Genomic DNA, 20,117 nt, shown 5'->3' with positions numbered 1-20,117 from the left:
TGGGGTCCCAGGAAATTTACACAGGATATGAGCAAAGGCCAGGAAGGGTGTTGTAAAGCTACATGAAGATGAACATCATTTTGCCAGTACAAGAGAAAACTCGATGGGATTGTATGAGTTGCCTCTGGCTGCTGTAACAGATCACCACAAACTTAGTGCCTTAAGATAATGCATAGTTACTATCTTACAGTTCTGGTGGTCTGACAGTGGGTCTCATGGGCTAAAATCAAGGTATGGACAGGGCTGATTCCTTCTGGAGGCTCCAGAAAAGACTTCTCTTGCCTTTCTCATCTTTTGGGGGCTGCAGTCTCCCTTCGCTCATGGTACCTCCCGTCATCTTCAAAACCAGCAATGATTAGGGAAGCCTTCCTCAGGATGCATCTCCCCAGCTCTGCCTCTGATGTCACGTCTTCTCTGACTCTCCTGCTTTCTTCTTTCCCTTGTAAGTACCTTGTGGTAACAATAAGCCCGTCCAGATTATGCAGGATAATCTCCACATTTATTTCATCTATCTATGGGAGAGTTCTTATGACAAGAACTGTGTATTCTACTAAGCAAGAGAAGGCAAACCAGGCGTGTTCTTTTTTTAATTAATCTATTTTATTTATTGGACCATGCCGGGTCTTAGTTTCTGCATACAGGATCTTTCATTATGGTGCGCAGGCTCAGCAGTTGTGGTGCATGGGCTAAGTTGCTCTGTGTCTTACGGGATCTTAGTTCCCCAACCAGGGATTGAACCCCTGCGTTGCAAGGTGGATTCTTAACCACTGCAGCACCAGGGAAGTCCCAAGGCCTGTTCTTTTTATTTTAATTATTTACTTTTTAATTTTATTTGGCCTGTTCTTTTTAGATGGGTTTTATTTTTGCCAAGGTGTGTTGCATTAGTTTGTGATCCCAGTCTTCCTCCTGCTGCTGCTGCTGCTGCTAAGTTGCTTCAGTCGTGTCCGACTCTGTGTGACCCCATAGACAGCAGCCCACTAGGCTCCTCTGTCCCTGGGATTCTCCAGGCAAGAACACTGGAGTGGGTTGCCATTTCCTTCTCCAATGCATGAAAGTGAAAAGTGAAAGTGAAGTCACTCAGCCGTGCCCGACTCTTAGCGACCTCATGGACTGGAGCCTACCAGGCTCCTCCGTCCATGGGATTTTCCAGGCAAGGGTACTGGAGTGGGGTGCCATCGCCTTCTTCCCCAGTCTTCCTACCCACCTTGAATTCTCTACTCCTCTGCATGTTATTCTGTCAAAATTCTCAACTGTATAAGGAGTCAGTGTATGTCTATTTTTGGTTGCCTTGGTTTTTCCTTTTAGCAGGGCACCAAATTAGGAGTCTTAGTTTAAGAACCTCATCTCCTAGCACTCATCTGGAAACGTGGGAGTGAGTTCTTAGTGGGGATCTCTGGCCAGCAGCTCCTGCATCCTGGCAGTAACATCAGTGATGGCTCTGTTTTGTGTATAAAGTTTCCGAAGATTCTCAGCTGCAGCTGGCACGCACACATGACAAAAGTGGGTTTTGTTTTATATAGTCACATCCTAAGTCCCCTCCAAAGGGAAAAAGAGGTGTTCATATCATTATAAACACAATTCTCTCTCACTCAAGTTCCTCCAAATAAATACGAAGTGAATGTTGTGGCATGAATATTTGTTTCCCCTCTCTTAAGTTCATGTGTTAGAAATCTAAACCCCCAATGTGATGATATTAGAAGGTGGGCCTTTGGGAGGTGATCAGGTCACGAGGGTGCAGCCATTATGAACAGGATTAGTGCCCTTATAAAAGAGGCACGAGGGAAATGATTTCTCTCCCCATCGTGTGGACACAAGGAGAAGACAGCTGTCTGCAAGCCGGGACGAGGGTCTCCCCACACATGTCAGATCAGTTGTCATCTTGATCTTGGGCTTCCCAGGCTTCATATCTGTGAGGGGAAAAAAAAATGTTTCTTGTTTAAGCCACCCAATCTATGGTTATTTTGTGAGAGCAGCAGGTACAAACTGAGACAGTGAACATCTAAGATACAAGCAGTTGGTTAGTGGGAGATAGCACAGTGGGGAGGGGACTTGGAGTTTGGGAAACAAGGGTTAAATCCCAACACGCTCCTTACCCATCTGGATGGCCTGGGGCCCATTTCTTACATCTCAGTCTTGAGCTCATCATCTTAACATGTGGCTAATAATCCCTCTCTCATGGTGAGGATTAAATAATGTGTACATAAGGCGCCTGGCGCAGAGAATGGTCAATAATTAGCAGTTACATTTCCCTCAGGGTGTTGACTAATGAATAAACTTGCCACCATGATCTTGGAGGTGGGGAGGGGCACTTGCACCAGGCCCCACCCCCAGACACCATGAAGCATGCTCCCTAGTCCCCCTACATTTGGAAGAACTGTTCCTGAGGTGGGGCATGATGGAAGGGTGACAGATCTCTTAGGTATCCTGAAGGGGGAAAGTGCTTGAGTCACTGGCTTGAAAATGGAACCTCAGGGGACTTCCTGGGTGATCCCATGATTAAGGCTTTGCCTTCCACTGCGGGGGGTGTGGGTTTGATCCCTGGTCTGGATACTGGGATCCCGCACGCCTCTTGGCCAAGAAACAAAAACATAAAACAGATCTGAGCCAAAACATAGAAACAAAAACATAAAACAGAAATCATATTGTAACAAATTCAGTAAAGACTTTAAAAATGGTCCACATCAAAAAAAAAAATCTTTAAAAAAATGATTTAAAGATAGACCCAGCATCGCAGAGATAAACCCACTATCTTGAGGCTATTATCAATGTATTATCTACAGAAATGGATTCACCACAGGGCCAACCTCAAATAAGAATGAAAATAGAAACGATCTGTTTGCAAGTATTGCATTTGTTGTTGTTCAGTCACTAAGTTGTGTCTGACTCTCCAACGCCATGAACTGCAGCATGCCAGGCTTCTCTGTCCTTCACTACTTCTCTGAGTTTGCTCAAACTCATGTCCATTGAGTCTGTGATGCCATCCAACCATCTCATCCTCTGATGCCCCTTTCTCCTCTTGCCCTCAATCTTTCCCAACATTAAGGTCTTTTCCAATGAGTTGGCTCTTTGCATCAGGTGGCCAAAGTACTGCAGCTTCAGCATCAGTCCTTCAAATGAATATTCAGGGCTGATTTCCTTTAGAATTGACTGGTTTGATCTCCTTGCTGCCCAAGGAACTCTAATCAAAGAGTCTTCTCCAGTGCCACAGTTTGAAAGCATCAATTGATATACGTGTTTCAGAAAAGGAAAACCTTCAATTTTATGGTGACTCAGAACAGGAAACACACATGTTAAATATTTGCTAAATGACCACATGATACTTCGACAAGCCACACGCACGAATCATGTCACTGCTCCTATGGGAGGGAACCTGTGCTGGAACCTACATGTTCAGCATTTTTAAAAATGTAATATTATTATATTCCTTCTTGAATAGTCATATGAACTGAGTAATCACAGTAAATCACTGGGACTATACTTCCACATTCTGCTTTGATGAAGGGCTAAAATATAAGAAAGATACAAAAAGTATAAACTGGATTCCTTTATTTGGCTTTGTAGGCATTATATGGATAGGCATGTGCTTCCTCTCCACTTTCTCTTGGTATTTATCTCATGTTACTCAGCTTTGAAGATAGCTTTCTGAAACCTCCACCCATGGGCTGGTGGCCTGTACATCAACTTACATGTGTGACTAAGTGCCGGTGAGGAGACATCCCGACTCAGAGATGGAAGCCGGGTCTTCTGTGTTGCAGGCAGATTTTTTACCATCTGAGCCACCAGGGAAGCCCAGTATAGAGCAAAAGAGCCCTAATTATCCAAGAAAATAAAAGAAGCAGATAGATAAATAATTGGGGGAATAAGATGAAAGACTTTACGTTTTACTTGTCAGCATTTTTTTCCAGGAATTCTTCGGAGTTCCCCCCAAAGGATACAGTGGTGGGAAAGCAGATTTCTGCCTCCAAATTATGTTCCCCTGATTCTCAGCCTGGACTTCATACTAAGTTTGGTGCCACAATGTATCACACAGTTCCTTTCTTTTATGTGGGGAGACACATTTAACATTTAGAAAAAGAATTGCTCCAGTTCCTGTTAATAGTAGCTTTGGGGGATGGAGGATCATGAGAAATCCAGGAGTGCTGTCTTCATAGCAGGAGTTATTTTCAATTCTTTCCCCTACTTCTTCCTGCCCCTAAGCTGGGAGTACAAGGGTCCCCTTTCCATGTGTTCTGTCTTCCCCTCCATACCTATTCCCAGCTGACTTTTCCTCCCCCATCCACTGATTAATCCAGCCCATGCTTTCTACTGCCTCCAGCCTCTGGAACTCAAACCACCTGGAAATGGTCCTTCTGGAATAGTGGATGGGATCCAGGGAGCTCCATTCATCTGTTCAACAAATGTAAGTGCCAACTACATTCAGTGTGCTGAATTCCAAAATCTACAGTCAGAGTTCCTACACTCAGATGCTTAAAATTATACTTGCTATTGAAGATCCTCCAAGATGTGGGCTTGGGAAATAGACAATTAGAACAGGAAAGAGCACAGGGACCCTGGGCGTGTGTGCTAAGTCTCACAGTCATGTCAGACTCTTTGTGACCCCATGAACTGTAGTCCGCCAGGTTCCTCTGTCCGTGGGATTTTCAGGCAAGAATACTGGAGTGGGTTGCCATTTCCCCCTCCAGGGGCTCTTCCCAACTCAGGGATTGAACCCGAGTCTCCTGCATTGGCAGGTGGGTTCTTTACCACCAAGCCATCTGTGAAGCCCCTATGATGAACCTAAAGCACAGGTTAAGCGAACGTGATCTGTCTTTTAACATGTGAAATTCTCAGGACATGTGTACACGAGGAGGATTAACATGAAATCAGAAGAAAACTTACCACGGACACTGCAGTTTAAACGGTACTGCCTCAATTAAAGGAAACGTTTGGCAGGCTCCTTTAATCCAACTAATCTACAATAGAGTGCCTTTTTTTTTTTTAAAACATGTTCAAGGATCATAAATTTTACTCAGTCTTTTATAGCCTTTGGCAGGGTGCCAAGGCTTATTAAGAAATTGCAGAAGCCATAAATATAAAAAATGTACAAATTCTCCCTTGAGTAACCACATGAATGTTTCCAACAACATGTCCAAAGCCATTTTCCCCTTCTGTGAAGTTGTTATAAAATATACTTAGCACAAATCTACATCTGCTCTAGACTGATTTATGGCAAAAATTTAAATTAATGTATTTTTAAAGACATTTTCAAAAAAGGAATAAATGTGAATAAACTCTAAATCTGAATCATAGTCATCTGGTTGTGCTATAAATTTTAAATATCAATTAAAAAAAAAAAGAAAAAACCCGAGCTGAATCTGATCCCTATCATTCAGCGTCCATCCTTCAGGCACGCTATTTAAGGCCTGTGTTGTCATTAGAAAAGACGTTTCTAGGAACATGCATGTGTGTGTGTGTGTGTGTGTGTATGCTGCAACCCCCCAAAATTCATATATTCCACACAAATTTATTATAGGATGGGCTTAAATCTCTTGTTTCTTTTCTAGAACAAAATCTAACTAGGTCTTAGGGACTTCTCTCTGGCAGTCCAGCGGTTAGGATTCCACGCTTCCATTGTAGGGGCACAGGTTCAATCCCTGGTCGGGGAACTGGCATTACACAGGCCGCACAGCGTGGCCAAAAAAATAAAGTTATATATATTTTAAAAATCTAACCAGATTTTAAACATTCTTAGGTTCATCATGACTTTGTAAGAGCTCTCTTTGCATCTCAATTCAAATGTTACTCTTCCTCCCCTCATCTACAGTATCAGCAAAGTCTGTCTTGCTTTTCTTCAGCTTTGATCAGAGGAACAAGTTTTAACTTGGCTAATTTATCCCGAGTAAACATTGCAGTAGTTGGCACCTTGGGAGTACATCAAGTTCTGGCAAAGAAGTCCCTCTAACCAGGGGAACCCAAAGTCTTAGTGATTTACTTACCATTTCAGGGGCAAGATCCTCTTTAAGGACAACCCTTTACTGGCATTTTCTTTCTTTCTTTTTTTTTCCCTGGCTGCACTACTTGGCTTATGGGATCTTACTTCCCCAACCTGGGATCGAACCCCAACCCCTGTCATTGGAAGCATGGAGTCCTAATCTCTAGACCGCCAGGGAATTCTCTACTGGCATTTTCTTTAAAGTCTATAAATGGGTATATCAATAATTTTTTAGTAGCAATGATCTTTAAGTAGAGGGCCCTGCTTAGCCTAGATTAAGGCAGAAAGCAAGTTAAACTTAATCACATGTAAATTCACCTATCCAGGTAAAGCCAGCTTCAATGTCAACAAAACCCAGTCTTTCTCTATCAGTCAACACTGTTTGTCTGTCTCAGGCAGTTCCTCCCTTTAGAGTCCAGAGAGCTGCTAGCAGTTTCAGGCTTATGGGGCGCCTTCTCAGCAACCACCACAAATATTCAAGGCCTGAGTTTCATTGACCAGAACCAGGTCATCGTCTGACCATCCCGAATCAATCACTGAGGCTTGGGGGATGTCATACAATTGAGTTGTTGTCCATTGACATTGTATACAATCACGTTAGAAAATAATGAGTTGGGCTTCAATTATATACTCACCCCTGGTGCTGGGGGGTCAGTATATAATTCTGTTTCTTGGTTGAGCTCTGTCAACTCAGCCAAGAAAGGGAAAAGAATTATCCCTCCAAGGAAAAATACTTGGTACCTAAAGAAGATTATAAGTGGCTGGCACATTTTTCCAAGACAAAAACTCTATTTCTAGTGCTGATAAAAGAAGATAATAAATGGGTATAGGTCCTCTTCTTTTCCAATTCTCTAGCGTCCTAGCCAATCTCATTGATGGTTCTGGCCTCCATTGTTGTTTATGCACTGATGGCCCTTCCATGTAGGTCTCTAGCCCAGATCAGTCCTGAGTCCCAGCCCAATAAGTAATCCAACTGCCTACTTAACATCTCTTCTTGGACAGATGAGAAGCATTTCCAACATCTCATCTCAAAAGTTGAACCCATGGCCTCCCTGTCTCGTACGACACTTTCTTAGGGAAGCCTTCCCTAACTTTCCCAAGGAGATCAAATCTGCCCAGCAGAGACAGTCAGTGTATGGTGTACCTCCCTTTTGGCGCTGGACACAAGCGCAAGGTCACATTTGTTTGCATGTTGTTTGATTCGTATTTGTCTCCCTTCCTAGACTGAAGCCCCATGAGGGTAGTGACTGTATCTTTTTTCCTTAACATCGTATCCCATAGAGACTGGAACACGGATATTCAATAAACATTTCATTTATTATATTAGTATTTATTGGTACATAACTATTTATTGAGAAGCGTGTCCCACTACTGTATAAATACCCTCTAAGAAAAGACAGTTTGCTAGTCAGAAATTAATCCAAAGTACAGAAGACCAGATGGGTGGTAGTGGGCAGGAAGATATTGATTATGAATACATGCTCCTTGACACCCACTGCCCTGCAACACTGATCCCCTAAGGGGAATTTAAAAGGCCACCTTGAAAGATTTCCAAGGGTGTGAGGGCTCTCAGAAGCCATGAAAGTAAAACAGATTGCATGTAATATCATATATGTATATATTTTTATTGCATATGCAGGAATTTATATTTCTATTCAACAATACAGCAGATCTATTCAGTTCTACATTTTCGGTTCCTCTAAAATGTACAGAGCATTCATATTTTTTCTCTAAAGTTATAGATAGTGCTTTTATTACAATGAAAATGCTATAATCTTTTCATTAAGTTTCCTAAGCTATTAAAATTTTTATTGACTGAAAGATTCTTTAAATTCTATAATGTTTATGATTTTCAAATGTTTCCCACACACGATTTCATGTAATCCCCTAAAAACCCTTATCTCCCCACCCCTGTGTGTACCCTCTGCACTTACTCCTCCCCACTGGTTTGTTCTCTGTTCTCTGAATCTGCCTCTTGGGGATTTTATTCACTAGTTTGTTGTAACTTTCACAGTCTACATATAAGGGATACCATAAATTACTTGTATTTCTCTGTCTTATTTCACTTATGTTCTCCAAGTTCATCCATGTTGCTGCAAATATCATTCTTTTTATGGCTGAGTAGTATTCCATTGTGTGTGTCTCACATCTTTATTCATTCATCTGTTGATGAACGCTTAGGCTGCTTCCATTCCTTAGCAATTGTAAATAATGCAGCTATGGGCCCTGGGGTTCATGTATCTTTCTGAATTTGTATTTTATAATATTTTATATTTATTTATGAAAATCAAGCAATTATTAAATAGCATCCTGTCCATTATGGTTGAGATGTCCCTGTGTTAGAAGTGATCAGCCCAGGAGGAAATAAATCAGAGACTGATAAGATCAGAGAAAAGGGCAGGGAATGAAATGCAGACAAGGAAGGAAAAGTCAACAATAACATGTGATCAGCCGGGGAGCAAACTGTCCTTCAAGGAAGCCAACTCTGACAAAGTTCAACATGTTTAATAAACAAATGTAGCAGTTCTGGTGGTAATTTTTGTGTTATGTGCTTTTTTTACCATTTTTTAAAGTGGCAGCTCTGAAAATTTTTTGCCCCATAAAAGCAATTAAGTAGATTACTAGAAGGCTGTGAAGTAAAACAGCTTTAAAATAATGAGGAACTGTTAATTTTATAGACAACAGCCATCATAATAAGAATCTATTCTTTTTTTAAAAAAATATTTATTTATTTTGGCCGTGCTGGGTTTTAGTTTCAGCATGTGAACTCTAACTCAGAGCATGTGGGATCTAGTTCCCTGACCAAGAATCAAACCTTGGCCCTCTGTATTGGGAGCTTAGAGTCTTAGCCACTGGACCACCAGGAAAGTCCCCTAAGAGTGAAAGACTGCAGAGGAATACTAAAATATTAAAATCAAATGCAAAAGTTAAGAGAAAGGATATGGGGAAAGTGAATAGCATTCATGAACAGCAGGAAGCAAATAAGGTGAATTTACACAACCGTAATATCAAGAGATTAAAAAGTAAATTTGCTAGAGGAGAAAAAAGTAAAAGTTTTCCCCCATTAAACTCTGAAAGCTTTACTTCACAATACTCTGAGAGCATCCTGGTAACATTTGAAACTATCTGATTTTATTAGCAGTTCTAAAGAAGGAAGTGACATGGTATCTTGTTCAAATTCAGTAATTATTAAGTGATCATAGAATATGTCATTTCATGTAAAAAATCACGAGGCTAGTGTAAACCATATTGATGATTTGGTCTAAGTTTATAAAGCAAGCTATCTTTAAACTTTTTTTTGCAAAATCAGGACCAAAGTTTGATATACACTAAACATGGAATACAATATGCATATTTTATGTGCATACACACATGTGTGCAAACATTATTTTGTAGGTATAATTATGCATTTGCACACATTATAACACAATATTTAATCCAATTCAGGTTAAAATTGTAATTCTGATTCGGTGAGCTCCAAATTAGGACAGTTTTGTTGTATTTGCAGCAACTGCCTGCATTTATTTTCTTAAGTCTCTTTCTTTTTTTAATGAAGTTATTAAAAAAATTTTTTTTTATTTTTCTAATTAATTTATTTTAATTGGAGGCTAATTACTTTACAATATTCTGGTGGTTTTTGCCATACATTGACATGAATCAGCCACAGGTGTACATGTGTCCCAACATCCTGAACCCCCATGTGTCTTAGATTTTTACTACTTAGAGTGTGGTGGGTGGACCTTTGAGCTTGTTAGGAATGTAATTCAGTACACCTGGGGTGAGGCCTGAGGTGTTTTGTTTTGTTTTTTTTTTTTGCACATCTTACAAATTCATAGGCCATGCCAACACTTCTGGTCCACAGACCACACTTCTGAGAAGTGAGATTCCTCTACAGACTGTCTTAAATGCCTTGGGTAAACTCTATACCTTTTCTTAGGGGTTTCTGTGTTTTCATCTAAAAAAAAAAGAATGAGATACTGGGACTTCCTAGTGCACCCAGTTAGAAAAAATATGTTTGAACATATTCAAATATATTAAATTTACATTCTTTATTCTTTAAGAAGAACTCCTTTCTTCCCAAATGACAACTCTTGTTTAGTGAGAGTTAAAAACAAACTTTCAGAGAGCTATGACAGGCCACTGGTGACACCCTGTGGTCAATCCTTATAATTACAGTAGGTCTCTTGAGAGTCCCTTGGACTGCAAGGAGATCCAACCAGGCCATTCTGAAGGAGAGCAGCCCTGGGACTGCTTTGGAAGGAATGATGCTAAAGCTGAAACTCCAGTACTTTGGCCACCTCATGCGAAGAGTTGACTCATTGGAAAAGACTCTGATGCTGGGAGGGATTGGGGGAAGGAGGAGAAGGGGACAACAGAGGATGAGATGGCTGGATGGCATCACCGACTCGATGGACGTGAGTCTGGGTGAACTCCGGGAGATGGTGATGGACAGGGAGGCCTGGCGTGCTGCGATTCATGGGGTCGCAAAGAGTCGGACACGGCTGAGTGACTGAACTGAACTGGACTTGGGGTGTTTCTTGGTAGGGGGCTTCCCTGTTGGCTCAGATGGTAAAGAATCTGCCCACAATGTGGGAAATACGGGTTCGATCCCTGGGTTAGGAAATTCCCCTGGAGAAGGGAATGGCAACCCACTCCAGTATTCTTGTTTGGAGAATTCCATGGACAGAGGAGCCTGGCAGGCTACAGTCTATAGGATCACAAAGAGACAGACAGAACTGAGCAGCTAACACTTTCACTTTTACTTTTCAGTGTAAAATTAGACAAACTGACATTAGGTGGTTTTGGTTTTTATTTTTTGTTTTTCATTTTTATTGGAGTATCTCTGGTTTACTGTGCTGTGTTAGTTTCTGCTGTATGGCAAAATGAATCTCTTATATATATACATATATCCCTTCTTTTTTGGATTCCCTTCCCATTTAGGTCACCACAGAGGACTGAGTAGAGTTCCCCAAGCTCTACAGCAGGTTCTCATCCATTTTATACATAATATCAATAGTACATATCTGTCAATCCCAGCCTCCCAATTCATGCCACCCCTCGCCCTTCCCACTTTGGTAGACATAAGTTTGTTCTCTTCATCTGCGTCTTTATAGCTGCTTTGCAAATAAGTTCATCTGCATCATTTTTTAAGATTCCACATATAAACATTAATACATGGTATTTGTCTCTTTATGAGTTACTCTAAATGACAGTCTCCAGGTCTATAAATTTCAATAGTCTGTGTTTTCATACAATTTAATTTTAAAACTTCTTATTTTGAAATAATGACAGAGTCATAGGAGATTGCTAAGAAATGTATGGGGAAGTCCCGTGTGCCCGTCCGCCAGCCTCTCCCAGCGTTAGTATTATACTATCAACACCAGGAGGCTGACACTGACCAGATTTCACCCGTTAGACACAGACTCATTTGTGACAATAGCATTTTGACAGGTCAAGGAAACCACAGTAGGCCTATACGAGTATTTTATGTTGGTGTTGCATGGTCGGTCGCTCAGTTTGTGTCCGACTCTTTGCAACCCCATGGACTGTAGCCCACCAGACTCCTCTGTTCATGGGATTTTCCAGGCGAGAATACTTGAGAAGGTTGCCATTTCCTTCTCCATGTTGGTGCTTGCTGCTGCTGCTGCTAAGTCGCTTCAGTCGTGTCCGACTCTGTGTGACCCCATAGACGGCAGCCCACCAGGCTCCCCCGTCCCTGGGATTCTCCAGGCAAGAACACTGGAGTGGGTTGCCATGTCCTTCTCCAGTGCGTGAAAGTGAAAAGTGAAAGTGAAGTTGCTCAGTCGTGTCCGACTCTTAGCGACCCCATGGAGTGCAGCCCAGCAGGCTCCTCCATCCACGGGATTTTCCAGGCAAGAGTACTGGAGTGGGGTGCCTGCCTTCTCCGATGTTGGTGCTTAAATAATATTAAATTCAAAGACCAACTGGAAATTCTCCCTTAGCACTGTGGCAACGTAAAGTGAATCTTGTATTCTAAAACTCACAGTTTTATTGAGACAAATATTGCAAACAGTGTAATATAGTAAAATCACCACTGGACTGAGAACCAGAAAGCTCGGGTTCTAGTTCTTGGTTTGATTCAAGAGAGCTGTAATCTCCCCTAACTCTTATGTCTCTATAAAAAGCTTTCACCTTCTTGGTTTAAGAATTTGTTTCTGTAAGGTGTGCGTGCATGCGTGTGTGTGTGTGTGTGTGTGTGGTTGCACGGCATGTGGGATCTTAGTTCCCTGACCAGGGATCAAACCCACAACCCCCTGCGTTGGAAGCTCGGAAGCTTAACCACTGGATCGCCAGGCAAGTTCCTGTTAGGCTTCTTGAGAAAGAGTACACGTCAAGCCAATGTTTCTGACCTTGTGTGTCTGAAAATATCTGTATCCTAACCTCACCTTTGATTGATAATTTTCCTGAGTATGGCTTTTCTTAGGCAGGAAATTATTCTTCTGTTGGGAATGGGAAGGCACCCTGCATTGTTTTATTCTTCCCTAGTTCCTTTTTTGTCTTCTTACTTGGGTGACTCATTCATCATAGAGCTTTCTTCAGATGTTTGGGAATTCTTTACTGCCTGTGTTAAGAATAAAGCATCGAAAAGCCATTCAAGATCTCAAACAGCCTTTTCAACCGGTGAATTTGCAGAAGGAGCATAAAGAGGCCAACCAACTTTTCACTGAGTAAGCCTAGGTCTCTCTGTGTTAAAGTGGTAAGTCTCCTGCGAAAGGAGTCTCCCAGTCTCCCATGAGAAGTTGGGGGCTGGAAATAAAAACGGACGAGAAGTCTGATGCCCAGTTGACGTGGGTGAACTTGATTTTAGATCAACATATGTCAGTTTAGGCATCATGTTTAACTGCCTCAGTACAGCCATCCAAGAAGTAAATTCTTTTTTTTTTTTTAATATGTTTACTTATTTATTTATTTGGCTGCACCAGGCCTTAGTTGCAACACACAGGCTCTTTCATTGCACCATGTAAATTCTTAGTTGGACATGTGGGATCTAGTTCCCTGACCAGGGATTGAACCTGGGCCCCCTGCACTGAGAGCTCCGAGTCTTAGCCACTGGACCACAAGGAAAGTCCCAGTAAATTCTTATATTGACCAAGTTTCATGTATTTTAAGAAGCAGAAGGTAGAATGGAGGGGGAGAGATAAGGAGAGTTGGAGACATTTGAAAGGAAGCAATCACAGTGGAATATAGGGTCTAACTCAGATGAGGGGAGAAATGAGGACATTAGAGGATTCATGGAAATTGAGAAAACTGGGAGATTTTGTATGTGTGTGTCTGTGTATGTTGGCGGTCTCATGAGAAAAGAGTTTCAACAGTGGGAACAATAGCATGAAGGACCTGAAAGGGACTTCCCTGGTGGTCCAGTGGTTAAGAATCCACCTGCCAATGCAGGGGACACAGGTTCGATCCCTGGTCTGGGAGGATTCCACATGCTGAGGGGCAGCTAAGCCCATGCACCACAACTACTGAGCCCACATGCCCTAGGGCCCATGCTCCACAGCAAGAGAAGCCCCCGCGGTGAGAAGCCCGCACGCCGCAACTAGAGGAGCCTCAGCTCACCACAGCCAGAGAAAGCCCAGGCACAACACTGAAAACCCAGTGTGGCCAAAATAAAGAAGTTAATTAATTTTTGTGAAAAAAGAACCTAAAAGGTTGGAATGATTAAAAGTGAGAATTCAAGGCACTGTTGTGGGTGATAAAGTATGGAATGTAGCAAAAAGGTCATTGGCTAGAGAGAGCCCAAAGCCAAGCTGCTGCCCATCAAGTAGTGAATGAAGAAATAAAATATGGTCTCTCCATGCAACGGAATATGATTTGGCAACCAAAAATGAAGTACTGATACAAGGTACACGTGGGGGAGCCTAGAAACATGCTAAGTGAAAGGAGCTAGCTGCAAAAACCCACATGTGCGTGAAATGTCCAGAATAGGCAAATCTCTAGAGGCAGAAAGTAGATTATTAGCTGCCTATGTCTGGGAGGAATGGAGGAGGAAAATGGCAACCCACTCCAGTATTTTTGCCTGGAGAATCCCGTGGACTTGGGAATGCCTGGTGGGGTATCTGGTGGGTTCTAGGCCATGGGGTTGCAAAGAGTTGGACATGACTTTGCACACACACACACACATGTCTGGGAGGAAATAGGTTATGAGATTGGGGCGGGGCAAGGAAAATGTTCCACAGTTGGTGATGATTGCACAATGGTGAATATAGTGGAAACCACTAAACCGTACACTTTAAATGGATGGGTTTAAAAACAAAAATAAATAAATGGGACTTAAAAGTTTTTTCCCAGCAAAGGAAATCATAAAACAAACAAAAAGATAACCTACAAAATGGGAGGAAATATTTGCAAATGATGCAGCCAATAAGGGATTACTTTCCAAAATATACAAACAGTTCATGCAGCTCAATATAAAAAAATAATAAAAAAATGTGCAGATCTAAATAGACATTTCTCCAAAGAAGATATAAACATGGCCAACAGGCACATGAAAAAATGCTCCACGCTGCTGATTATTAGGGAAATGGAAATCAAAACTATAATGAGATATAACCTCACTCTGGTCAGAATGGCCATCATTAAAAGGTTTACAAATAATAAATGCTAGAGAGGATGTGGAGAAAAAGGAATCTTCCTACACTGTTGGTGGGAATGTAAATTGGTGCTGACACAATGGAGAACAGTATGGAGATTCCTTAAAAAACTAAAAGTAGAGCTACCATATGATCCTGCAATCCCACTCCTGGGCATGTATCTGGAGAAAAACATGATCCAAAAGGATGCATGCACCCCAGTGTTCATTGCAGCGCTGTTTACAATGACCAAGACATAGAAGCAACCTGAATGGCCATTGACAGAGGAGTGTAAAAAAGATATGGTACATATATACAACGGACTATTACTCAGCTATTAAAAAAATGAAATAATGTCATTTGCAGCAACATAGATGAACTTAGAAATTGTCATTGGAGTGAAGTAAGTCAGAAAGAGTAGGAGAAATATTTTATGACACTGCTTATGTGTGGAATCTAAAATGAAATGATACAAATGAACTTACTTACAAAACAGGCACAGACTCAGAGAAGGAACTTACGGTTGCCAGCGGGGGAAGATGGGTGGAACATATAGGGAGTTTGGGATTGACATGTACATGCTGCTGTATTTAAAATGGATAACCAATAAGGTCCTACTGTGTAGCACAGGGAACTCTGCTCAGTGTTATGTGACAGCCTGGATGGGAGGGGAAATGGGGGGAGAATGGATATATGTATATGTATGGCTGAGTTCCTTTGCTGTCCACCTGAAACTATTATAACATTTGTTAATCAGCTATACTCCAATATAAAATAAAAAGTTCAAAAAGTCCTGTGATAACTATAATGGGAAAGAATATATGTGTATAACTGAGTCACTTTGCTGTAGAATAGAAATTAACATTGTAAATCAACTATACTTCAATAAAATTTGTTAAACAATAAAAAAAAGATTTTTTTTTAATGTGGACCACCTATGAAGTCTTTTTAGAAAAAAAATACTTATTTATTTGGCTTTGTTGGGTCTTAGTTGTGGCATATGGGATCTAGTTTCCTAACCAGGGATCAAACCCAGGCCCCCCACATTGGAAGCAAGGAGTCCTAACCCCTGGATCACCAGGGAAGTCCCTTGTAAAGTCTTTATCGAGTTTCTTACACCATGGCTTCTGTTGTTTATGTTCTAGTTTTTTTGGCCAAGAGGCATGTGAGATCTTAGTTCCCCAACCAGCGATCAAACCCACACCCCCTGTAGGATGGATTCTTAACCACTGGACCACCAGGGAAGTCCCTGCAATCAAAGTTATTTTTTAAAATTCCAACAAGAACCAAGCAGTTTTTGTGCCGATGGGCCATCCCTGTCCTCAAGAATAATAGTCATGAGAGCAAAATGTTAGGGCAGGAGAAGGTGTCAATGGCTGATGAGGGATGAGGAATAAGGTGCCACATGGAGGGAAGGACCTTAAGAGGACAGTCCCAGGCAGAGGAGGCATACTCTCATGAGACAGCATGAATTTTGAAGAATGAGCGTTTCAATAGGAGGAAATACCTGTTCAAAGGAAGAGGGGAGACTTCCCTGGTGGTTTGGTGGTTAAGTCTCTGAGGTTCCAGTGCAGGGAGTGTAAGTTCGATCCCTGGTCAGGGAACTAGGGACCCATGTGCCATACTGTGAATGAAGTCAGCTGTGAATGAAGCACTAAGGAGAGAACTCAATAAGACAACTGGTGTTGACTGACAGCTATGCTGGGAACATGGGTTGTGTGCTAAGTCGATTCAGTCTTGTCCAACTCTTTGTGACCCCCTGGACTGTAGCTCACCAGGCTTCTCTGTTCATGGGATTCTCCAGGCAGGAATACTAGAGTGGGTTGCTGTTTCCTCCTCCAGGGGATCTTCCCCACCCAGGGATTGAACCCATGTCTTCTATGTCTCCCGCATTGGCAGGCGGGCTCTTTACAACTAGCACCCACCTCTTAAGCTTCCCTGGTAGCTCAGACAGGAACGTGGGTCGCTGGCAATATATTTCCATTCCAAATCACTGGATCCACGTGAGAACTGGGGCTTGAGCCTAACAGATCGTAGTACAAACTCCAGGTCCATCTCTGGAGAACTGGGCAGTTTGAGGCCAAGATTCAGGGGCCCAAAACAGAGGTCACAAGTCTTTGTGGGTGAGTGGAAAGACTGAATTCTACAATAGAAGTCCGTGTTGGTATCTCTTCTATATGGCAAGGTTTAGCATCATCACCTGTACTCTAACATTCCCTTCTTTCACCAGAGATCAGAAGTCAACAGTCATGAACTTCTATAGCAAATCCAGTGCGTTGGTGTGGCCAAATTAAGAGAAAAAAAAAAAAAAAGTAAGAAGGGACATTGAAAATCTCTTTCACAGTAGCTTTCAGAATTTTATTTCAAGTTTGAAAATGCTGCATAAAACAAAATTGGAGTCCTAGAGATTTTCAGGTTAAATATGAGATTATAAGCAGGTGCTGGCCAAGAGTTCAGGCTCTTGATGTACAACCTGACACCACATGAAGTGAATGTTCTCAGCTGCCCCTCGTGCTTCTAAGGAGCTCTGGAAGCATGAGTAGGTGGTGTACATGTTTATACCCCCCAAAATACCAAGAAGGACACCCAGAAAATCAAGCGTCATCCCAAGGAGGACAACCACGTTGTTAAAAGCTCCGATTGTGATAGCAATTCCCAGAGCCAAAGTCACGAATCCCAGGCTGGTGAGGATGAGGGAATCCCGGTAGCGAATGTAAAAAGGTTTTTGCAGCATGCTTTTTGGTAGCCTTATCCTCCAGTTATGAGGCTCAAACATAGTGAGTCTTTGCTGCTGCGGTTGCAAAAAAAAAAAAAAAAAAAGTAATGTGTTAGATATGCAAGATATTAATATTTCTCTCTATTTGAGATGACATTTTATTTAGATACAATCTAAAAATCTACTGTGAACGTGACTTGTTAGACTATTTATTGAATGTAATATTCTTAGAAGATAACGTAAAGGGCTAGGTGTGGGGTTTTGTTTGTTTTGTATTTTTTGCCACCTTGTACAGCATGTGGGATCTTAGTTCCCCGTGTGTGTGTGCCCTCAGTTGCTCAGTTGTGTCTAACTCTGCGATCCCACAGACCGTAGCCTGCCAGGCTCCTCTCTCCATGGGATTCTCCAGGCAAGAATACTAGAGCGGGTTGCCATTTCCTCCTCCAGCTTAGTTCCCCTGACCAGGGATCACACCCAAGCCCCCTGCCCTAGGAGTGCCGTGTCTTAAACACTAGACCGCAGGGAAGTCCCAAGGCTAGGTTTCAGACAGTACTTTTGTCCTCCATGAAGATCCGTCAGAAGTTACCGTCTCATATACCTTTTAGATGCACTTCCCGGGTGTCTCAGCAGTCAAGGATTCGCCTGCAATGCAAGAGATGCCAGTTTGATCCCTGGGTAGAGAAGATTCCCTGGAAAAGGAAATGGCAACCCCCTCCAGTATCTTGCCTGGGAAATGCCACAGACAGAGAAGCCTGGTGGGCTACAGTCCTTGGGGTCACAAGAGTTGGACACGACTTACCAACTAATGTACTGTCTTTGGGGATGGGATTACAGTAACAGGCACTGCAGATAATATTCTGGCATCCATTTTTACATTGGATTAGCTATTCATTCATGCATTCATTTCCCAGATTTAAACAATCTTCTCAGTGACGAAGAAGTTATCAACAAACTCTTGTTAACTATACGGAAATATGAATGCTTCATATATAATTAAGAAATACTCTAGTTTAAATTCAGAATTCAACATCGTGTGTCCATGCTAAATCATTTCAGTTCTGTCCGATTCTTTGCAACCCCATGGGCTGTAGCCCACCAGGCTCCTCTGTCCATGGGATTCTCCAGGCGAGAATACTGGAGTTGGTTGCCATTCCTTTCTACAGGGGATCTTCCCAACCCAGGGATCGAACCCGAGTCTCTTACATCTCCTGCATTGGCAGGCGGGTTCTTTACCACTAGTGCCACCTGGGAAGCCTATTGAGCATTGTATCAATATTTAAAAAGAAAACACACGCACACATATAGCCAACAAATAATGGCTATCCCAAGCATGGAAAGATGGCTTAGCATGACAAAAATCTCACTATAACACAACACCACATTTAAAAAGTATATGAAAAAAAAGCCCATATGAGTATTGCAATAGGTGCCGATAAATCATTTGTTTACATTTCAGAGCCATTCATGATTTTTTTAAGTACTTATCAAAATGGTAACTGAAATTTTCTTTTTATTTTTTTACAAAATTTTCTTAATTCAATGCATATATCTGCAAAAAGTTAACACTTTCATGAAAGACAGTCTTGTTTTACTTACCCAGTAGTGTGTAAACCTAAAAATAAGGAGGAGTTTAAAGAAATCAGCTAGCAGGCTTTCCAACCAAACTGGTGTAACCTTCGGAGAAGAGTTGAAGCCTTTCCTTTTCCTTTTAAGAGGGGGAGGATCTTGATTAGATAATGAGAATAATGTGAACTTTCCGGGGATGCCATTGTTAAGCCTCAGATGAGCACTTAGTCCTACTCAGCACAGTAATTTGCCCTCTCTGGAGGGCTGTGAAGGACTTCACTAATGGGACTGGTAGTGAGCTCACTCTTGTTAATGTTAGCACAGGGAACACCCAGGTATCTCTGAATACTCTCAAGACAGTATGGGTCTATGTCACACGGATAACGTCTTCCACTGAGGAGCTAAACCTGGTCCTTCTATTGTTTCGTCTTCTACTAGTTTGTTAACTACTAAGTCAGTGGTTCTCTACTCTTGATGTATATCTGACTCACTTGGGAGCTCAACATAAATACACAACCATGTGTAAAATAGACAGCTAGTGGGAAGCTCCTGGATAGCATGGGGATTTCATCTCAGTGCTCTGTGATGACCTGGATAGGTGGGAATAGGGGTAGGTGGAAGGGAGGTCCAAGAAAGAGAATATATACATAGCTGATTTGCTTTGTTGTACAGCAGAACTTTACACAACATTGTAAAGCAATTTTGAAAGTGAAGGGAAGTGAAAGTCACTCAGTCGTGTCTGACTCTTTGCAACCCCATGGACTGTAGCCCACCAGGCTTCTCTGTCCATGGAATTCTCCAGGCAGGAATACTGGAATGGCATGCCGTTTTTTTTCTCCAGGTGATCTTCCTGACCCGGGGATCAAACCTGGGTCTCCCACATCGCAGTCAGATTCTTTACCGTCTGAGCCACCAGGGAAGCCATTATACTCCAATAAAAATGAAAACATACCCACGGTGTCATCCCAGCTACTATATCAACACCCCTGGGGATGGTGTTTGGGCCTCAGGAGGTCCCCAGATGACTCTAATATGCAGAAGAATGGTGAGAAATTTATAAACTATTTATGAGAAAGGTCACCATCAGAAATGCTGTCTCCTGTATGTTACTTTAGGCCAAGTGTTTTACAGACAGAATCTCATGAGGCAGGTATTATCATCCATATTTCACCAACAGGAAAACCAGGTACAGAGAGTTAAATAATTTGCACAGGGTTTTTAGGCAAGAAGTGGCAGAATTAGGATTCAACTCGGAGTCTGTTTTCCTTCTATG

At 42.0% G+C, this 20,117-nt stretch overlaps 1 long non-coding RNA gene across 1 annotated transcript; it reads right to left on the bottom strand.

The window, feature by feature from the left end:
* Positions 1 to 17,125: 17,125 nt before the first annotated feature.
* LOC123331559 lies at positions 17,126 to 19,020 on the bottom strand. Its single transcript, XR_006548259.1, has 3 exons — positions 18,875 to 19,020; positions 17,877 to 17,920; positions 17,126 to 17,353 (listed from the first exon to the last, which is right to left on the bottom strand). It is a non-coding gene; the product is annotated as an uncharacterized LOC123331559 (long non-coding RNA).
* Between the last annotated feature and the right edge of the window lie 1,097 nt (positions 19,021 to 20,117).

The sequence above is a fragment of the Bubalus bubalis genome, chromosome 24 (assembly GCF_019923935.1).
Source record: "Bubalus bubalis isolate 160015118507 breed Murrah chromosome 24, NDDB_SH_1, whole genome shotgun sequence".
NCBI lineage: Eukaryota > Metazoa > Chordata > Mammalia > Artiodactyla > Bovidae > Bubalus > Bubalus bubalis.
This window is presented reverse-complemented; position numbering and strand designations above follow the sequence as displayed.